The sequence below is a fragment of the Anas platyrhynchos genome, chromosome 13 (genome assembly GCF_047663525.1).
Source record: "Anas platyrhynchos isolate ZD024472 breed Pekin duck chromosome 13, IASCAAS_PekinDuck_T2T, whole genome shotgun sequence".
In the NCBI taxonomy this organism is placed as follows: domain Eukaryota; kingdom Metazoa; phylum Chordata; class Aves; order Anseriformes; family Anatidae; genus Anas; species Anas platyrhynchos.
The window spans coordinates 17,082,922-17,105,423 of record NC_092599.1 but is presented as its reverse complement, the minus strand read 5'-3'; the positions used below and the strand labels follow the sequence as shown (position 1 = coordinate 17,105,423).

Below are 22,502 nucleotides of genomic sequence, written 5' to 3'. Positions count from 1 at the left end.
ATGCAGCCCCCAAATGCCATAGACAGACTCAGCATTTAACTTCACCAAACAAAACTACTTATTGAACAAGGCAGACATGAGAATTGCTTTGTTTTTCCCCCATTTCCATGTTCATGTGAAATAGGAAGATTTACACCCATAAAACCTGCACAGCCCTATCTGGAATATTGCAGACTCTTTGGGTATGAATAAGTCAATTATCACAACACAGCTATTTATCATGAACACAAGTGCCTAGTAATTATGCAGACCCCAGCTCATATGAACAAAAACACGATAAAGATAAGCTGTAAAAACACCTGATCATCACCAAATGACATCGTTCATACCTTTAGCCTCTGAAGAAACACAGAACACCAGGTTGTTACACATTCCACATACTCCAGAGATTTAGAACTCTACAAGGAGTTTCTTACGATGGCAATGTTCATGTTAAAATGCCCCAAGCTTACCAATGCTTAAACAATGTTAGCTTAAAAAAAAATAAATAAATCCTAACAGTACGGCAACATGGCAATTTCTGACTGATTTCACCTACTTACCCTTATGACTAAATTTATTTTAGCAACTGAAGATATCAGCTTATGTTTTCCCTGTCCCCCTGCCCCATCTAAAGCATTCAGATTCACACACATTAAGTGACTTGGTCCTGAGAAGTGCTGAAGCTCCACATACCCAGTTAGAGCCAACTGGAACAAGCTGGGCGTCTTTGAAATTCAAGTCCCCTTAGCACCTGCAAGTCAATTTAAAAACTCCAAGTTTTATATTGCTGTCCTTCATTTCTAGATTTCCACACGGAAAATATTAGCTGCCAAGTTCCTCGGGTTTGGAGGCGACCAGGATCAGCCACTGTCCCTTTAATGTTCCACCCGGTCTCCAGAGCAATGTCTTTTTACTAGAGCTCACTGCGATTCATTGGAATTTGCCAGGCAGGTCAGGAAATCCCCTGAAGCAGAGGAAGAATATTAAGGAGATGGGACATGTATATCAAATCTCATTACTGTTCTCTTATGAGAATCAATCAAGTGAAAGGACGTGGTGATGTCATTATGACATCATTTACTTTGGGATTAGAAATTCATAGCTACTTAGCAACCAAAGCTGTCCAATACAGAAGTACAAGGTCCAATAGAAGATGTTATCATCTGACCCACTTACTGGGCGAGAAATATTTGTCAGTTATAGGTTGCAGACTTCACAAGACAGACAATAACTTAAGAACTCCATTGTGTCCAGCCCAGAACACTGAAAATAAAACATACCCCTTAACCTTTTTCAATTAATATCCAAGCTCATCATTTCTCCCCAGCATGCTCCCTCACAGTCACAGTCTTTTCTACAAATCTAAACCCTAAAACTGTGAAGAGAAAAAGCTTGCGCTAAACAGAGTTTACTATTTTAAGACCAACCACAACCCCTACCAGAACCTCAAGCCCCTTGGAGTCAAGGACGACTAATACAATTGCATAAGGACACAGGCTTAGAAACCATGTTTGTTGCAGAAAACTAAGCTGAAACCATCCGGCTGAGGGGCTGCAGGGGCTGTCAGAAACGCCGGCGAGACACGAAACGAGCCGTGCGCGGGGAGCAGGAACCGCGCTGCGCCCCAGCCCGTGTCTGGGACCCGAGGAGGGTTTGTTTGATGCCCAGGATCTTCGCCTGACCCCGTTTTCTTTTAAGTTCACCCTCCTCTGTTGAAAACGCCGTTTAGACAAGTTCCAAAGGAGCTATGCAAACGCAATACGTGAGCTGAAATTGTAACTCAACCTTTAAATGCGCTCTCAACAAGCTGGAAACGCGGACCGGCGCTTGGCGTTTGCAAACCCAGGCTCCGTTCGGGGCTAGGAGCACACCGGCACATTTAAGGCTAAACGAAAGAAAAGAAAACACTCCCCGCCCTGGAAACAACTTTTATTGGGACGAGGCGAAGCCCTCCGCTGGAACGAGGGCGCGGAGCCGCGGGGAGCGCCCCGCAGCCCCCAGCCCCCGGCCCCGCCTTTCTCCTCCTGTCCACGAGCAGGGGCGCACCCGCAGCTGGGAGAGCTCCGAGGGCTCAAAGCTCTCGGGCAGCGGCGAGAAACGAAGCTCCCCGACCGTCACCGGCAACAGGCGGCCGCCCGCCGCCGCCACCCGGCTCCCTCCCCGCGCCCCACGCCTCGCCTCGCCTCGGGGAGCCGCCGCGGCGGGGAAGGCTGCGAGGCTGGAAGGTGGCACGCCAGACGCGCACAGCCTACCTGCCGCCGTGGCGGAGGAAGGTGAGGGTGAGGACGAGGTGCCGCCGCTAACGCCGCCAACCGGGCCGAGCCGCCGGCGCTGCCCTCGCCGAGCGCCGGTAATGTTCATTTGAAGCTCGGCGCCCGCCGCTCCCTCCCCGCGCAGCAGCGGCCGCGCAGCAGCGGGGCCGGGCCCGCGCCGCCCCTGCCCGCCCTCACTCCGCCCCTGAGGAGAGGGGGCGCTGGGGGGGCAGCGGTTGCCGACGGCCCCCCTCAGCCCCCTCATCCCCTGGGTGGAGGTGGCCCCGCTCATCCACTCGCCCCTGCCCCAGGTGAGGCGGGCGGGGCGCCTCGGGCAGAGCCGCCGCGGAGCTCCGCTCCCGCACGGCTCGGGGTTGCCGGATTGCCCCCGGCTGAGTTTCCGAAAGTTGGGCAGAGAAGTCAAGAAACGCCACTCTGGGGTCTGCTTGGCGCGCTGACCGCTCTCCGACCGAGTTTTTCAGTGTTTCTACGTGGAAAGTTGTATCAAACAGGAGAGCTTAGAACCGTCTTTTGGAAATGCTGAGACAGCCACGTTTCCAAACTTCTCGCCAAACCCCGAAGTGTACGAAAAGAAATGGTCAGGCAGGATCACCCCCTTCCTAGGAGGAAGGGGAGAAAGAAAACCTCAATTTCAGTGAAGCTGAAAGCATCCCTTTCAGCATGACACCTCGTCACTGGAGGATTTCCAGTCCCCGGGCAGCTCATCCCTGAGGGCATCTTCACCGGCGGGGTCGCAAGCTGGCGAGGTCCCCACGGTGGGGATGCACTGGATCGATGCTGCCTTGTCCCACAGCTGGCAGAGCAGACGCTCTCCTGTGTCCCACCAAGGACAGCCAGCGTCTAAGTGTTAACAGCTAGAAGAAAAGACATTGGACTTCCCCAGGTAGCTGTCTGAAGTGAGTGAGTGGTGGTGGTGACAAATGCTCAGAGGACTGAACCCCCAAAAAAAACATTCTCTAGAGAGTTTTTCAAGACAAACTGGTTTCTCTGGCTGCAGGGTTAAAGTACTCATCTTTGTCTTACAGGAGTCAATCCCATGTCCTGCCCTGTACAGTTTCTGCACTAAAACACAGCTTCTGTAAGTACCTGCTAACATCTGTTTGTTACACAGAACTGTTGGCATCCAAAGATGGTAACAGAAACAGCAGCGTGCACTGTAGTGTTGTGTATTTAGCAAGTCAGGAAGACCTGGCCCTCTTTTCCTCCCAAGCAGGCCCTGGAGGGTCGTTATTTATTTATTTAATTTTATTTATTTATCGTTTACCATTTATGTGGATTATGAACCCACACCGTTTTTTTCCCTGTTCTCTTAATTTCTACATTGCTCTTGTGAAGTTAAGTATTATGCGTGAAATAACATTTAACACATGCTCATCACATAGCAATACAAACAAACACTTATGTTTACTACTAGAAAGTGCAGGTAGAGAGGATACATCTCACAAAACAGCTAATTGCCATTTTGAAACCCAACTAGTTATGGATAGGTTGCCAGATTGCTCAGGATCGTGAATGATTTTCTTGTGAATTTTAATGTAGAAAATATGTTAGTAGAGTTTAACACTCATTAATTACAGGGAATACTTATGCTAGGGCTATACATTTCTTTTTTGCATGAAAGTTCCAACTTTGCAGAATAACTCAGCATTAGGGAAATAAATTCTGCAGCAAATTCCATTAACAGCCAACGCTGTACAGAGCGACCTAGCACAGTTGTTTCCAAATTGTTGTTGGTGAGCTGGTCACTGCATGTGATCTGCATTTCAGTGCAAGTTATTAGGATGGGAGATCTCAAGATCACCTTGATTCAGTTTGCTCAGGTTATGATCCCTGAGACTTTTGGAAAGTTACAAGTACCCTAAAAAACAAATGTGCTTCTGTACTGTAGTATCACAGAGCCAAAATGCTAGCCCATACTGCCTTCCCTTCTGACCCATCCTTACAATCTACTGCTTTCCTGACTGCATTCCTTAAAAGGAAGAAGTCTGTAATTTGTTTTGGAGGCAGTCATAATCTCTAACTATTTAAGATTTAGTTGCTAGGAAAGCTGTGACAGAGTCAGGTGGAAAGTTTTGCTCAATACTGTATGTCATGCTACACAGTTCATTGACTTGAAAAAGATCTGCTATTGCTCTGTCATCATAACCCAGAGATTTGGGAGGTGCAGTTATTCTGACTCACAAGGCACACAGACTTGTCCAAGTTAACATTGAAGTATCAAGTCTAGTCTAACCAGCCAGTATACACCATGAATTTCAGTTCAGACTGCACAAGCTTGTGGTACTATTGACACTTGGTAGCTATCCTACCCTTGGTACCTACACATAAAAATGTCCATCTCTCCACTGAACTTACTATCTGATTTGTAATTCTGTTGTATCCTGCAGAATGCCTTATAAACATCTAAGAAAAGGGAACTTCTGTTTAAAGATCTTGTGGGGGAGGAAAACTGTGAGGTTTTCCCTGAGTTTCCTACAGATTATTTATAAATGTGCTAGGCTTCACCTGCTTTGTTGGCAAGCTGGCGATTCAGAAGCAAATAGCTAGAGGAATCCATTGAATGCCTGGTTCCTGGATGCACAGACCTGTCCCCACAGGGGTGTGACTGACCACTGACACCCCTGAAGTATGCATTGGGTGCATACATGTTCTAACATAGGCATTTCTGGGAGGAGGAAGGGAGTAAATCTAGGTGCCTAATCAATTCAGAAAACAGGCCAGAGTCTTACATGCGGGATAAGTATTCCAGTGGGACTGAACTGCCACTTCCTGGAATTTGGCATAACCTGGATGATCTGGAGGGTCTAAGTGTGCATTTGGCAAGAAATGTTGTGAGGCAGTGTCTTAGCAATCTAATAAAGCCAGTATTAGGGGGACAGGGGGTTGAAGGCTGAAACCTTGAACATATGATTGTTCTATTGAGGAAAATGAAAATGAGTTTAAACTGGAAGCTGCTATCTGCAGTCCTGAAGGAAGAAGACAGTTACATTGGTAAGTACAAAGCAAGTCAGTACTTGTTTTGGCAGGTTTAAGAGCTATTGCTGTCACTGTGCTCGCACCAGTTTTAATACTGCTAAACCTTACAAGCTACAGCGTTATATTTTTAATGCTGTTCTAGAAGACACAAAGAACAGATCGTTGCTCTGATCATTCTATTTGTCAACTGCTTAAACAATTCCAGAGTGTAATCTTTCAAAAATGTAACATTTATACTTTTTTTTTTCCCTCCCCCAAAAATACATCCCTGTGGTCAGCATTTTCCTTTCCTTTCCTTGTTATTTTTTATATTAGAGCTTTTGACAGCTAGATATCAGATAGCAACTAACTTATAGCAAATAGAGAGAAGGCTTCCGGTTATTACATTTTTGGCTATAAGTCACCAGTTCTCAAAAGCTTGAAAAAGGTTATGTCTAGCCAGGACTAGGATAAAAAATGTAATTACACAGGTGTTGCGCAGTGTAACCTTACTTACCGAGCAGAAAGGTGTGTGAAATGTTGGTACTGGATCAGCTGAATTCAGGTTCTGGCTAGAATTTTTAATGCAAGATCCCATAGCGTCCTATCTGTACTAGCTAACCTAAGTCTAACTCGTATTTTCCTCACCCACTCATCTAAGTAGTAATTTTCAAGTACTCACCAGTGTTCCAGTTGACTTTTTCAGAGAATCTTCTTGCTGTTTCTCATTGCATGGAACAACGCGTTCTGATGAGCAGGTGCTGCGCTCCTTCTTGAAAGTGGTCACATTGCAGAGGTTAAAGGAGGGCCACCCTCATTTGAATTCAATTGCTTGAGTGTAATTTTGCACAGCACTCAGCCAATGTTTTATTGAGAGGTCTTGGAGTCTTTGGGATAAAACATACTATTATGATCATAATTTGCTATTAATCATCTGTTGATTAAAACAAGCAGGAATATGTGTGACTACTGAAACTACCCCTATCCACCTTTTTGTGGGGTCAAAGTGCAGAGAAAACTTTATAGCATTTCAACAAACTTGGTTTTGATTTGGAAATACTGAGATGTTACAATTTAACTTGTGCTCCTTATGCCTTATTCAAGAATGAAGTGGAGAAGCTGTGAAAACGGGACGTCTTGCTGCCACTATTCAGTAAGCTGCTGTCCAAGCTGCAATGCATTTCTGGCCTGCAAATCAATAGTCTGTTTGAAAGATCCTCTCGTGCAAACCACAAAACTGATTAGCATCACCACAACTGTTAAGGTGACAGTAAGGCATACAGCAACCTGATGTAGTGAAGGAAAGGACTGAACTGCTGTTTAAATCTGGTTAGTCAAACTTCCCTAGGTAGTACTATGGAGATTGCTGCCTTGAAGTATCTCTACCACCAGCAACCTCAGTGCTGTGAGTGTTGGCTTTGAAGGAGCAGACAGCTTCTGCAGGATTAGACAGTTTAGGGCCTCATCCAAAGTACCCTGAACTCAGTGGGAAAAAACTTTCTCATTGACTTTGATGATGGTCTTTGGAGCAGGTCCCTGATAATAATTACATTGGAGCCTAGCCATAGTGATTGCTATTAGAGCTAGGATTTGGCCTTGACAGATGATGATAAATAATCTAATGATTATTATAGCACTTATTTTTGTATTTCTATAGCATTAAAAGGCATTCATAATGTTTCATTATATTTTTACATCACAAAGAAAGAAAGTTGGCTTGAACTGTGTTTTAAAAAATAGCTTACATCTGTCTTGGCTCTCAAGACCAGTTGTTGGACTTTGATAACATCTGGAAGAGAAAGAAAACTATTGAATACAAGGACAGATACTAAGTATAGCAAGGACAAAAAGATTTGAGTCTCTCATCACAGCATTCAAATAAAGGAGAAAAGAGACTATAGAAGCCTTGTATGGCTGAGGAAGTACCAAAAGCCAGTTTCATCAGGGACAATAGAAGTGAAGATGGTGACAGTGCCAACATCTCCTGTCATCCAAAAAAGTTTTAAAATCTCTTTCTTCAACACACTGTGCTTCAAACCATCAGGGATCCTACCATTAAGACCAATCTTTAGAGTTCATTGATAACAGCTAAAGAGAGATCATTTTAAAATTGCAATTAACATCGTTTTCATACTGCAAACCATGTCAAATTCATCTGAGAGGAGCCATGATTTTTTTTTTCCCCCCATTCCAGAGCAATGTACTGGGTGCTTTTCTGGAAAGAACAGTACCTTGCTGTCTAAGAAAACCTCTCTTCACACAGAAGCACATTATCTTACACAACCTAACACATGGTGATATTTCATAAGGCTCCTGTGCCACTTTGCTGCAACAGCACAAATCCCAGGACAAGATGGTAGTTCACAGACGGTATGGGTGCAGTACAGTGGGAACTCACTCCCCTACTCTATGGGAAGAAAAAAGCAGCTCCTTAGGGCTTTTTCACATCTAAACTGCTACTTAAGTTATCAGTGAAGAGCACAAAGGAACAAGTGAGACCTTACACCTTACTTCTCAGTAGAGGCATGCAAAACACATTGCTTGAAATATGTGGATTGCTGATTGCTGGTCACTTGTGCAAGGACTTTGGCATGTGCATAATGTTCTAGTCTATTCCGAATATTGTGTCTCCTTTACCAAATGTCTTTCAGAATTGATTGGATTTTGAGGATTTGAGATATCCAGAGGATTTTGTACTCAATTCATTGATCACTGCACTCTTGAGGGTTTCTGGATTCTTTTTTTTTTTTTTTTTTTTTTTTTTTTTTGTGGGAAATGGGCTTAGAAATGCACTAGGTCAATTGAATGAGTTCTTTTATACTGCTTAATTGAATCTCATTAGCATGTTTCTCCTGTTTGTGCAACTGACATCTTGCTGTGTTGAAGCAGTGTGAGTTGTTGAGCAGAATCTTAAGCTTTGTGTGCATACTGCTTGGTTTGAAAGCAGTTTGCTTTCTTATTAATACAGAGGGGAATCAAGATCTGTAAAGATGACTGTATAAGCACAAGGTCCATCCTTCACACACCTTTGAACAGGCTTAGAAAGGTCCAATAGCAAAGTAGCATCATTTTAGTTTTCCCCTGTCAATGTTTTCTTCCCTGTGAGGAGAACTTCTTACATTTCATATACTTCTACATAGCCGAGCCCTCATTTATTCATAGTGTTCCTTAAAGACAAAGGTAGTGTTTGTCCAATACATCAGTATTACCTGACTGGTCTGCCTTCAGATTTTATACCTCAAGAAGTTAGACATCAATACAGAAAAAGAAAGTCACCTGAAGAATCTGGATTCCCAACAGCCACTTGTTTCAGTGGTGCTTTGCTTTGCAGTTTGAAAGCATGTCCCTTTAGATTACCTAGAAGATTGTGCTGTCACTTCTAAATCAATTTGGCTCTTTCCTCAGTCCTTATACCTAATGTAATGAACATCAAAAGGCAACTAGTTCCTTTGGAGCAGCATCAGCCCATGGCTACTACAGTGCTGGAACTATGCCATGGGATGTGCTGTGGCTCAGATAAAGCAAAACTAGACTCTGGCTGTTGTGGTACAAGTATCCTTGTTGTTCCTTTCACAAGAATAAGAAGGACCGTTAAGCCCCAGTGTTCTGGCCATATTCCAGCCTGCGTAATTACATTTTGCCTGCCCTATATTTCCCCTGCAGCTGTAATTGTTCTTCATTTCCTACCCAAATTGTTGTGTGGTATTGCTCTATGCTATTGAAAATTGCCTCATTTCACTCTCCAGGGTGGGCAGCCTTAGTGTAGAGGTTAAGATAATCCAACTCTACAGTGTCTTGGAGTTGTCGAACCATGCTGGGCTCTTGCAAGATGAAGAATGGTAGAGACATATGTATAGAATGGTAGAGACATATGTATAGATGTAAGTAAATAACCAGGGCATGGGTGCTTTGCTCTGAGGAAAGCCTTATGAGTAAGGCATGAGAGGAAAGATTGGTAAGCTCCATTGATCCCAGTTTGTAGGGTGGAAATGCCACAGCAAAAGTCACAATTCTGAATAAGCGAGAACCACATTCCACTTCCACTGGCACTTACAAAGTTTCTGTTTGATTCGTAGAAAATACTAGCTATGGGTTTGTATTTTTTTTCCTCTCTGGTGTGATCTCTGTAAGGAAGTCCCATAAAGTAGGGCTATTGAAAGCGCTACAAAGATAACAGCAGATACTTGCCACTTCATGTAGCTTAAGAGAACAGCTGTCCAGTTAACATGACTTTGAATTTGAGATTTGATTTATGTGAGACAGATCCACAAGGGAGGAAGAGACTTCAGCAGCTGGAAAAGTATTTTGATTGCATTCTGATTAATTTCCTGGGGAGACGGTAATACACTATCATTTTGGAAAAATGTACTCCAGATTTTTTTGTCCTCTTCTGAAGTTTTCAAAGCTGTATCTTTGAAAATACATAAAAGTCCTCCATAATGAATTTTCAGTTGCAATTTATTTTATCACCTAACTCTAACTCCAAATTTGATATTTGTAGCCCACTAACAAAACATTTTATAAATAGCTTAACTGCTTTTCAATTGGCCAAGGGTGCCTGACAAATAGGAGACCCCTTGCAAAAGCATTTCTAAAGTCAGTCTTAGCTGGCAGAACTGTAGGGAGAAGGAAGAAATCAATTAAGCAGATAAAAAAAATGTTTTTCTCTAGGAAAACAAGTAGACATTATTTATTCCTGTTTTGACTTGGGTTCTACTGATGATGATGGTTGCATGCTCCTATTAGCACAGTGTTTCATTTATATGTATATAAATTTATCCAAAAGACATTTCATGTGTCAAAAGAAGAGAAACCAAACCAAAAACTGTATGTGTGCACACAGACACATACACTTCCCAGTAAATGTTAGTGTTGAAAGCACACTGGAAGACAGCACTGCTTTTCTTATGTGTGCTGAGAAAATCAAATTTTAAAAGTCTGTTTATAATTTCCTCATGGTCACACACTCCTATCTTCTAGCAGTGGCTGGTAAAGCAGCAGTAAAGGACATCTCTCTTCCCCCTGCTGCTTTGTCAGCCCAACTTGGGAACAAGCTAGTGGTATAAAAAGAATGTCCAGTACAGAAACGTGACTAATTTTTCTAAAGTGGCACCAGTATCTTATTTGAGGGTAAGAGTATTTTAACCAAGTTTTGTAAAAAGAAATGTGTGGGTCTGTGCCTGCGTAGACGTTTGGAATACGGCCCATCTGTTTGACAGCTGTCTGACTGGCTTACACATGCACAGTAATTTTGCCTGGTGCTTCTGGAAAGCACTAATTCTTGTGCATAGGTATGTGGCAGCAGTGCAGGGCAATCCGGACACACATTTCTAGTGCTAGGAAACAGCCAATGCCCGCATGGATTTCTGTGTATCCTTCTAACATGTGAGGAGTTCAGGATGAAGACAACTTGTATCTCCTTCCACCAATAACCCTTGAAATCCCATTCAAGAAGTGTCCTCAAATCCCAGGCAAGGCAGCTTGTCTGAGCAGAACCCATAAACATACCCTGGGAGCTGCAGGTATTTGTCAGGTTGTTTTGGTACAATGCTCTTTGCTAAACTTGGTAGACTTTTCCAGTCTGTTAGGAAAACGACGCAGTAGATCTTAATGTGCTTTCTCTTGCTCTTTCTTCAATGAGTAAAGTACCTTTCAGCACTCACCAGTCTTTGTCTCCTGTAGACAGCCTAGAGGAGAGGGGTAGTCTCACGATCCCAGAAAGCCCTGCTTTCTCACAACCAGACAGTGGCTCCTCTTAGTCCTTCACAGAGACATGCACACAAACTCTTTAATTTTCTTGCCCTTTGCAGGGTAGCCAGTACCATACAGCAGTGGCACAGCTGTAGCATCCTCTTAATCCACCACGCTTCTATGAATGAATAAAGCTGTAAAGTCAACCTTGTTTAAGCAGTCTTAAAGTCCTTCCAAGTTCATCCATAAACATTTTAAATATGTCTTCTGACCTCCCTCGTGTGCCCATGATACAACCACATCATCCTCACCCACAACAGCCAAGCCACTTGTGTTACGGAGTTCCAACACTGTGCTACTAATACTACAGATTCCTAGAAATTATGGTGTGCATTTTTATCAAAGTGATGCTGGTTGACATTCCTCTCTCTTGTTATTAACAATCATATGTTCACTTGCCACTTTCTAAACTATGCTTCTACAATACCAATGAAAATGCCTGAATATTTATTAATTTCCACACTGCAGGCTGGCCACATTTCTTGATCTTGTGATTTATGACAGCACAGTTTTTACATGGCCATCAACCACATATAACTTCTTAGATATCTCAAGGTCCATGTGGAAGGAAACTTCAAGAGAAGGTCACAAGTGAGGTGTGACATTGCTTTCCAGCAGTCTCAGCTATCCATGGCTGCAAATCAGAAAATAATTTCTTTCTAGGAAATACTGAGCAGCTGTGCTCTGAAAACCAATTTAGTCTTTTAAGTTGGAGACCCAAGATCACTATGTTCTTTTGAAAAACTTTTCCGTGTTGATTTTAGAAAGAGCAACAAAGAGTTGTAGTCAGTGTGACAAGTGACTGTAGAGTATCCATTTACCTCTCTCTTGCAGGACATATTTGATTACTTCCACAAATTCAGATTCAATGTAGCTGTTAGAAATTATTTGAAGAATTCAGAGTGCAACTTACTAAAATTCATTTATAGTAGGAAAATAGAAGTGTTGTCACCATACTAAAGAGACTGCCAACGTGAAGATCATTTCTGTTTTGCTCTGATAAGAACTGTTAAAATAAAGGTGAGTACGAGATAAGTTAAAACCTAAGTTGATAACATAAATTAGCTATTCGTGTAAAGAAAAAGAATCATAACAAGAACATAGAAATATGCTCGAGATTCCAGACTGTTCTCAGGTGTTGATGGGATGGCTTAAAATTCTCATATGAGATCAATTTGAAGATTGATAACCGAGGTAGAACAATGAGGTTCTGTTTTTGAAAGCCAAATAATTTAAGATTGATCCTATCCTCAGATGTTTAACATGGTACATCTTATCTGTAATTGTGTGTACCCTTTATAGTGGGTAGGAAAATACAATAGTCTTGTGACTCCAAAAGATCTTGTAACTGCAATTACATCCTTAGAAGGGTGAGTGAAGGGAGAGAAGATAGCAAAGCTGTTTATGCTAACACATGTTTGCTTCATGTGGCAGCACAGAACAGATTCAACTGAACATAAATTATATTATATATAACGTATCTGGCTTCCACTATCCAGTGATGGTTGGAGTTTAGAAGCATTTTAGTTCTTTAAAAATTGTTTTGGTTTTATATGATCTTAATTTTCTAGTGACTTTCCTCCATTCTCCTGTTTGCTTTCCTCTTCATCAGTCATAAAAGCAAGACTTGGCAATTGCAAATGCTCTCTGATAAGATAAGTAATGTTAAGCACCTGCTCCTCTTGGTTACTGTCTGGAGAAGTTTATTAACACTTTCTAAAAAGACTGTTCAGTGTGTTTCTGGTGGGTGATGTCAAATGCCAGCTGTCAAGATGTCTAGTCCCATAACATAATAATGATGAATCCTATTCAGCCTCCTCTAAAATCAAACGAGTGAGTCAGTCTCCCCTTTTCCAGTGGCTAACCTGGGAACTTTACTTTTAGTTTCTGCTGGGATCAACAGGCTAAAGAAGTATTGTACTTTTCTTTTATGCTTTAGACAGTGATATTTCACAGAGCACAAGTATTAACTTTCTACTGTATTGTTCATACGACTTTTGGCACTGACTTCAGAGTGGCAGCATTAGACAAAGAACATCACTCAGATTGCATTAGTGGCCGCAGTACTCAGAGAGTCATAGAATCATTAAGGTTGGAAAAGACCTGCAAGATCATGTAGTCCAATCATCCCCCTACCACCAATATTACCCACTAACCCATGTCCCTAAGTACCACATCTAACCTTCTGCTCGGAGCCACAATTCACAGTCCTGACATAGGTTAATCATTCTGAACTGTTGCTAGCAGCTGTTTAATTTTACTTCCAGGCTTAGAAGAAGTCATCACATAAAACAGCACATAAGCTTTTTTTGCTCAGAAGGGCACACTTTTCTATGTGAGCATTATTGTGTGGCAAATAATGTCTGTCAAGACATAGACGATGGCAGTTTCTTAAAAAAAATGTAGCAAGATTCATAATCTCACTTGTAAGAGGTGTCAGCGAAGGAGCTTTTATTCAATTCTTAGTGCTTCTTATATTTTTAACTTGAGCTCTGGACCTGGAGGTGAGAGATGTAAGTACCCTGGAAACATTTGCAAATATCAGCAATTAGTGACAGGCAGCTAATATTTCTACTTGTGATTTGAGCTCTCTCATGTGTACTAGACTATTTGAAGTGTCAAATGAAATTCATGATAGGAAAATCAAAGGAGAATTTTCATATCTATTTTTTTGCTAGAAAATATCCTCAGTTCACCTCAGATTAAGGAATCATTTGGGCATTAACAAAACCTTAACTATTTGATGAAAGCAACCAGAGGCTTTTAGATAGGGTTGCTGAATGCCTCTCCCTAGGAAAGACTGTCCTGCAGCTAGGTCCATCCAACACCACCATCTGTGGTAAGGAATGGCAGTCTCCACTGAGTGAGTTAGTGAAATCACATTTTAAATAAGGTTTCCACAAATATCCTGCTGTTCCTATTGATGTTAAGCAGCAGTTGCAGTTTTAATACTCTGCTTTAGCTTCCTTTATTTTGCCACCATATGAATTAACTGGCTTTAGATAAGAAATTTGGAACTGAACCTACTTAATTCTATTTCCCCTTCTCTGACCTCAGTAGCTGCATGCATAAATGCACTCATACAGGAATTGTGATGGGAAAATAAATATAGTAAGGTGGTAGTTTCAAAGAAACATCATTGAGGTTGATTGTGTTTTTACTGGATGTCAGAAGCTTGTGAATTCCTCTCCAGGTGCTGACAGGTAAGAAATGTTTTAAGCAAAGTACATGGCTGGAACAGTAGACTGCAAGAATAGTACCAGAGGGGAGAAAAATGTAGCCTCAGTGTGACCCATCTGAGGGTTGTAAGCAAAAGCTTAAAATACTTAGAATTACCATAGTAAGAAAATATCATGTGGAGGAGGACATCTAGAATCACAAGACATAATAATAAAGAGCTATTATGTAGTACTGACAGTCACTGTCATTTGAAACAATAGCAATCATAAACTTATAACTAAAGATGTTTTACCAATGCAAAGGTCACGTCTGTATTTGTTGTACATTCTGTATTATACCTCTAGAGATGCCTTGGAAGCTGTCCTGACAATTGTACTTGGACAATATTCCTAAAGCAAAAGAGAAATGCCCAAGAGCATGGAAGTACTTACCCGTTCAGGAGGATGGTGTCCTGATTACACGGAGTATTAGAAATGATGCTCCTTATTCAGATGCTTCAGCATTACATGGTTTCCCTTGAGGGATCATTCCCTAGTTAGCATCTCCTGGAAGAAACATAGAGCTATGCAATTAGATAAAGCAAACAGGTTAGAGAATTACAGTTTCTAAGTGTCTCTTGCAGAACTGGTGAAGGCATTCTGATTCAGGTTTGGCGAGATATGCGAGACAGTTTTCCACTAAGTAAGTTCCAAATGCTGAAATCAAAATTGGATTTTTTCAAAGGTGTCTAGGAAGACCAGTTGGCCACCTACTGTTCACATTAATGTTAATGGATTTTTTTTTATTATTATTATTCTTTTATTTTTAAAGCAGATTACATAATTTTCCACCTTGAAAGTTTTGACTGGAGTACATCACATAAATAAGAAAGCTAGTGGTGCTTCACCTGTCCCTTTAAATGTAGGATCAAATGCCTAATAGTGATTTGTCATTTGAAATCCATTACAAAATCCAATTTTATATCTAAATACCAAGTTAACGCTCAATTATATGGTCTGAAACTCTTTCAGAAAGGAGAGAGCCCTGGCTTTATTTCAAGCAAGGCAAGTTTGGGGACATTTTGTCTAAAAAAGGAAACATTCCCTAAGCTCAATATTTTTGAGCTGCCAGTCTAAATGACCTTGTTTCTCTCCGTTACCAAGAGACCCATACAAGTAAAATGCAAATTGTGTACACGCCAGCAAGGTATCAAGACCACATGGAGTCCTTAACACCCAGTGCATAGGGCCAGTCTCAGCAGCCCTTCGGACCTCAAAATGCTCATCATGGGCACTGAGAGTACTGAACGTGAATCTGTGTGGAGCTTAGGCTCTAAGATAACCTCTAAGATAGGTGATGAGTAAAAATGGGTAGTAAAATGCAGAATTAGTGGAAATCTTACCTGTTCCAATGGAATGTTCACAGCAGTCAAAGCTGCTTTAATGTTATTCTTGTGAATTGCTTCTTTAGGAGTTGTTGCTCCCCTGACCTCACAAATTAGCTCTCCAGGAAAACGTACTGCCATGTTATTAGAAGTTTAGAGATGTATTCAGGTACTCAGATTCTTTAGCTGTTGGGACACAGAAGTATTGGAGAGACTGGAAGATATGAAAGCATGTTAATTGAAAATAAGCAGTGGGTTGTGCTTTCTTCTTTTCCTAATTGTTTAGGAAAAAGGAGTAAATCTAGCAGCATGTGTAGCAGACTCAAGAATACTATCAAGGCAGAAACAATCAAGGTGTACTTGGGGTATCTAGGAAGCTGTCAGCATGAGTGCCAGAAACCATGCCTTATCTTTCCTGCCACTGCCATCCATGCTTGCTAGATTAGGCTGAATGAGGTACATGCCAACAGGGACTTATGCCTTTGTTTGCTGTGCAAGCATACGATCAATACACTAAAGATGCAGGGCCTCACCATACCCAACAGAGGAAAGGGAAGGATGCTTGAGAAAATGAGAAAGATTATAAAATTGTTAGTCATATACATCTCTGAAATACCAAATGTTACACCAGGCACAAGCCATATCAGATGAAGCTGCCTATTACATTAGAGATACCAGACATCACCACTGAAATAAAGATACCTGATTTTAATTGCACCATTCAAGTAGAGAGGCACAATTTATGCACAGGAGGACATTGAGACACTGATGAGACAGCTTGTGAACTGCTCATTTGTTTGTTCTTCCTTGCTCCTTCTACACTGGGCAGTCCTGCAGGCCAACATGAAAAGTAGAAAGGGGTTATGTGGGTATTTACCTTGCTTGACTTTTTTTTTTTTTTTTTTAATTTAATTTTTATTTCTAATACCTCTGCAATTTTGGGCTGGCTGAGAGTTCCTCAGCTAGCTGAAGAGACAGTGAAAGCTAGGATGGTGACTGGCATATTAAAAGATGCGTTATGATAGGTTTTCCCCCACTTTTTCATCACAAGCGGTCTTTCAGGTCTTTCAAAGGGCTCCTAGAATCAGTAACATACATGTAAGCTCTGGGGGTTATAGCCGTGCTTAAAGCAAGTTAGAAAACAAAATTCTGCTGTATTTGCTGTTGAACATTCATCTAAATGTCCCCTTGTATGTAGGAGACTAACAAGAAGATTTTTTTTTCCTGCTTTAAATGGAAAGTAGAATATTTATAGAATAAAAACCTTACAATCTAATCACAATGTCATTAATGTAAATTTTGATAACTGAAGAAATGTGTTTTAAAACACACCATGTATCACGTAGAAGTTTGCTTTCATGATCGTCTCTATAGAAGAAAAAGTTAGCCTGTACCTTTCAATAACTGTACTCAAAGAAGTGCAAGTGTTATTTCTCCAATGACAAATATTTTATATTGGTTAATTGCATTTAAAAAATAGCTTGTGTGGCAGTGCTTTTATGGTAAGTAATGATCTTCAAAGATATGCCCTTGCTGGAGGGAAGGTGAAAGTGTGGTCTAATTAAATTTGTAGTCTTATTTTAAGAGATCTGCATTCAAATTTACCTAAGTTAGTTTTTAAAGTCTGCTTCCTTCATCAAATTGTTTACATTATAAGTACAGCATATAATAATGGTACAGTTGGAAAGCCCAGGTACTGGTCAGCAGTGGAGCATGTTAGTTAAGATCAGGATGACCTAAGTAGGTAGTTCTGACATCGTAGCATGCTGAATTATCTGCTAAAATTCATGAAATTTCACACTTTGTGTAAAGTCTAATTTGCTTTTACATACACTTGAGACAGGGAAAAAGAAGTTAAAAAAAAAAAAAAAAAAAAGGATTGTTCTGGGAGTTATTGAAAACCTCTGAAAGAAAGGTGGTCATTGGTCTCAGACAACACAGGTTCATGAGAGGAAGGTACTGCTTAACTACCTAAATTTCCTTTTATGCCGTCCATCTAGTTGACCAAGGGAAGCCAGTTGTAGCCTTTTGCATTTCAGCAAGCTTTCAATACTGTTTCTCACAGTATCATTCTGGATGAAATGTCCAGCATACAGCTAGACAAATACACAATACAATGGGTGAACAATTGGCTGATGGGTCAGGTTCAAAGGGTTATAGTAAATGGGGTTACATCAGGCTGGCGGACAGTCATTGGTGGGGCTCCCCAAGGCTCCCTTTGAGGGCCAGTTCTCTTCAGTGTTTTCATAGATTACTTGAATGAAAGACTTGAAGCTATACTAAGTAAATTTGCATACAACACTCAACTGGGATAAGCGGTTGATTCCAGCAGGGGCAGAGAGACCTTGCAGAGAGATCTGGACAAATCAGAGGGCTGGGCAATCACCAAGCATATGAAGTTCACCAAGAGCATGTGTTGGATTCTGTACCTGGGAAGGGGCAACCCAAGCTATGCATACAGACAGGGGGATGACAGGCTGGAGAGCAGCCCTGAAGAAAGGGATCCAAGACTTTTGGTCAATGGCAAGCTGAATATGAGTCAGCAGCAAAAGAGGCCAACTGTACCCTGGGGTGCATCAGGCACAGCACTGCAGCCAGTCAAGGGAGGGGAAAGTCCTGCTCTGCTCTGGTGTGGCCTCACCTCAAGCACTATGTGTAGTTTTGGGTGCCACAGTGTAAGAAAGACAGAAATTTCTTTAATCAGACAAGAAATACTTTTTCCCCCCCGATATGCCGATTTCAAAGCAGCCAAGCACAATTCTAGAAGGTACAATTTTACTATGAAATGCTTTGGGGTGCAGATGTGGTTTTAATATCTATGATTTGAAGAAAAACACCTAGTCCTAATTTTCTGCTGACTAGCATGAGAGAAAACTCTGTCCTAAATAGTACATTGTTTGGAAGTGTTTTTCAACAGAACCAATAAGCTCTCTCCCAAACTTATTTTCTTTTCCAGGTCTAGCCTCATGCTGTCAGTATTGTCCTATTGTTCATCAGGAAGATGTAGACTTATGTTTTTATATGAAAAAAATATCTTACAATTTCCATATACTATCTATATTGACAAATGATGAACAATTTATATAAGGTTAAAAATAAGGTTATTTTTGGAATTATTTGATACTGTTTGGAATGAGCAGAAGGAGGTGACTGAACTAGAGTAACTGATCTGTCAATTTTGCCTCTGATAATGTTTCTGGTATACCTAAGGTACCATAACTGGTGCTGGTCAGTATGGGGAAAAACCTATAGGAAAATGCCTATGAATACAAACTTCAGTGAGAGCACAGGCTTGGCTACAAGGGCCATCCTATCAGCAGCCGAAGCTTCATTGCATTTAATATTTCCACACAATCTCTGGCTTTCTGTTTGGGAGAGTAACAGGGTTGCTATCAGCTCTGGCTCTCCTTCCATCTTATATTGAATGGAGAATTGAGAATATAATAGCAAAAAGACATTTATATCATATTTTAACTGGGAGTCTCTTCTGCCTCTTCTGGGGAGGTGTACCTCTCACAACAGGCCCTAGCTACTAGGATGAGTAAGCGTAGCAGCTGTATGGAGTTTGGCCACGGGGACATGCATTTCCATTAAAATTTAACAGAATATTTAGCTTTGATCCAGTACTGCAACCTCTCACTCAGGAGACTCAACCTCACTGAAGAGGTTTGTCTCTTTGGCTCAGATGGAAAGCAGCAGTGTGGAAGGGTTTGATGTCTGAAGATGAGATGTGACTGCTGCTAGTGGGGGAGCAAAAAAACAAAGCCAGGAAGAACAAGCAGACATTAACAGAGATTCCCTGTTAAATCTATGTAGAAGCCCAGGAAAAATGAATGTAGACCTTTCTAAATTTTATAGAGCTCCATCAGAAACTGGGAAATGCCATTAGATATCTATAAATACATATATAGATGTTTAGTCACAAAATCTTAAATACTACGAGAACTGCCCAAAAGCATGCCCTTCACCTTTGTGAGCATGTGAATGACAGAAGAGGAAAGGAAATGCTTATGTACATATGCATTGCAGTTCATAGCAACATACCTCAGTGAAAAGGCCCCATGCTAAAAGTACTCATTCACTCATACTGGATATTGCTCAAGAGAGAGGAAAAGATTTCCCTGTGATATACTGCAGCACTAACATTCTCTGATCACAGCTGGTGATTTGATTGTTCTCAAAGATACAAAGCTCTTTAATTCAGCTGTAGGTGGTTCTGTTGTTGACAAATTAAAAATTGCCACTTGACTCTTACAATATCATGTCTTAGCTATGTCCTGAGGCTGTGACTGCCATAGGATCTCAGACTATGCAATGCCTTTGCTGTATCTGTTTTTATTCTCCTTAGATCCATTTCTAGCTTGTTTAAGCTTCTTCCAAATGAAAGCTATCATCACATTTTACCAATGTTTATGTATTATTTTGGAACACTGATAATTTTTGCTAAATTGAATTGTTATACAGAATATGAAAGACTGTGCCTGCTGAAAAAGATAGTTTGACAAAATCAACCCACTTTTCTTGAATGATGTTTTGATGAAAGTACTAACTCTGTGGAAATGTCATTTTCGTACAGAAATATCCTTTTATTACTGTTTGTTGTAGCAGAAGAGGCCTAAACACATGAATAAGGCAAGGCATGCTGGGAGACAATATCTTTTATTAGACCAGATGATGCATCTGGAAAGGAGTCAAAGAATGTTGCTGTTTCAGACCTGAAGCAGAAGCTGCATGCCCCCAAACCTGACTTGTTTACCAATAATAGCAGCTGGTATAATAAAATTTACTGCTTTTTCTTCCAAACCTTGCCTAGATTTTTAGTTTGCAATTTGCAATGACTCGATGCTTTGAGTTCTTACTATTTTTTCTAGGGAAGGTAGACAATAATAGGCATTTATAAAATATCAGATTCAAAATGTGATTTTCAAAATGTAAGGATTTCGTTCTATTTAGAAATATAGCCAAAATTTGAAATCTCATTATCCTTCAGAACATAAATTGTAATTCCTTTTCCTTTCACATCATTACCTGATGTCTTAGCGAGAGAATTTCTAAGATCATCTTTGATGCATAAATATGCATCACTGGAACTAGAACTGAACATACTGGAACTAGGTCCGGTAAAGGATGCTAAGAGTCTAGTCTGCAGATAGCAGTATTAGCTCTGTTAAAAGAGCTGAGTCCAACAGTAGGGAGATGGAATGACCTTCACGCACCTAGAAGGAATGTTCTTACTTGGGGCAATCACATTGGCCCTGGAGGAATGGTAGGAAAAGCAAAGTGGACAGTTAGGCCACACAGTCTGTTAATCCCAAGGTACCAGGTAAGACCTTTGAATGTAGTGACCCAAGTTGGTCCGTAAAGTTATTCCCCTAACAGCAGTATTACACAAAATCAGCTTGACCCTTTGAAGCAGAACATGAAAATGGAAGAAAGATGGAGGAGCTTTAAAGAGAAAGAATATGTAGTAGGCCTGTTTAGTTCAGCAACACTTTCTTAAATTTAGCACTTAATGAGAGAGTTATCTGATGTTCCCATTGTGTAACAGAGTTGTAATGCAGTAGTGGGATGTTGCCTTTGAAATAATGAGATGCTGCATGGCAATGAAAGGATACTTTTGCCATAGTAGGGGACTGTTTATGCAATAGGAGGATGAGAAGGACCCTATTTGCTTAACGGTAGGGTGCTGCTTGTGTAGTGATATGACTGTTTTGATAGTGGAGGAGACTGAAAAGTGCTGGTAAGATTTAAGAAACCCCAGCTGCTAAGTGACTTTGTTTTTGTTCTCATTCTTTTTACTGAGACATGGAGTGAGAAGGTCTAACCTTTTGTTCCAGTTGCATTTTTTACATTTTATGTTGTTTTGTATTATGTTTAACAAAATGCTGGCATCTGGAGTCACAGCAGTCCTTGGCCCTGAAGCACTGTTTCCATTACTGCTTAGACCCCCTCTTTGCCTTTTTATTTGCACAATAACACAACACCCTAATTCTGTATCCCTCCATGCAATAGCTTAATCTCATGAAATCAATATCAGTATGTCTTACGCAGTCTTCTGGTCTTTTAATTTTTTTTTTTTTTGCCATAAGCATAATCGATTGACACGACATTTATGATGTCTTACTATTATCAGCAGGTTTCTCCCTCTTCAAGGACTTAATTCAGAAGTTACTTTGATATATATAGAATCGCAGAATGGTTTGAGTTGGAAGGAACCTTTAAAGATCCTCTACTTCCAAACTCCCAGCCATAGGCAGGGATACCTTCCACTTGATCAGGCTGCCAGATGGATAGATGAAACCCTTGTAATAGATTTATATTGTGCCTATTTTGGTATGTCATCCTATTCAGATCCCATTCCTTAGGCTCAATCTAGCTAAATTTTATAACTCTGTGTTGTACAGACTGGGAAAAGGAGGCAACAAGGAATTAAAAAGACATGGCAAAATCTACAGCAGAGTCCCTGGCTTAATTCTTACTCAGATTCTTATGACCATGTCTCTTTCCCAGCTATGTGACGACATGCTTGAGTTCTGTCTGGATAGAAATGACAGAATCTCCACATTCTTACATGAGTTCTCCAGCAAATGCAACATCAACCTTTTCTTGCTAATTATGGTTTTAAAAAACCTTTCACTTACTCTTTTAAAATAACCTCTTCATCTTAGATCTGTCCTTGGATTTTTAAGTAGCATAAAACTTCAGTTTAAGGAGCCAACAAGCTATGAATTTGCACAGGCTAAAGAAATTAAGTCATTGCAAACAACAAGACCAGGATCCTGGAAAAGAACATGAGGGGGAGGAGTTGGAATTTAAGCATCTGTATGGGGGAGAAGCTGTGTTCTGGGCACAGCTGGGAAGGCAGGAGAATAATAGAATCATCCAGGGTGGAAAAGACCTTCAAGATCACTAAGTTCAACCAGCAACCTGATCTACAGAATCCCATCACTAAACCATGACCCTTAGTGACACACTCACACGTCTCCAACACCTCAAGG

At 40.9% G+C, this 22,502-nt stretch overlaps 1 protein-coding gene and 1 long non-coding RNA gene across 3 annotated transcripts in view; both read right to left on the bottom strand.

Annotated features, from left to right (window-relative positions):
- The window catches only part of SLC6A1 (solute carrier family 6 member 1), a 57,869-nt gene extending 55,476 nt beyond the window's left edge, over positions 1-2,393 (bottom strand). Inside the window, exon 1 of one of the 2 annotated variants that reach the window (XM_027467648.3) lies at positions 2,235-2,393. The gene's annotated coding sequence lies outside the window, so the exon portion shown is untranslated. Of the gene's footprint in view, positions 1-675; positions 959-2,234 lie in introns of those variants that run through there. The other variant, XM_027467649.3, reaches the window with a different exon arrangement.
- Positions 2,394-14,572: 12,179 nt separating this feature from the next.
- On the bottom strand, positions 14,573-16,338 carry LOC140003594 (uncharacterized). Its single transcript, XR_011812503.1, has 3 exons — positions 16,207-16,338; positions 15,523-15,690; positions 14,573-14,686 (listed from the first exon to the last, which is right to left on the bottom strand). It is a non-coding gene; the product is annotated as an uncharacterized lncRNA (long non-coding RNA).
- Positions 16,339-22,502: the final 6,164 nt, after the last annotated feature.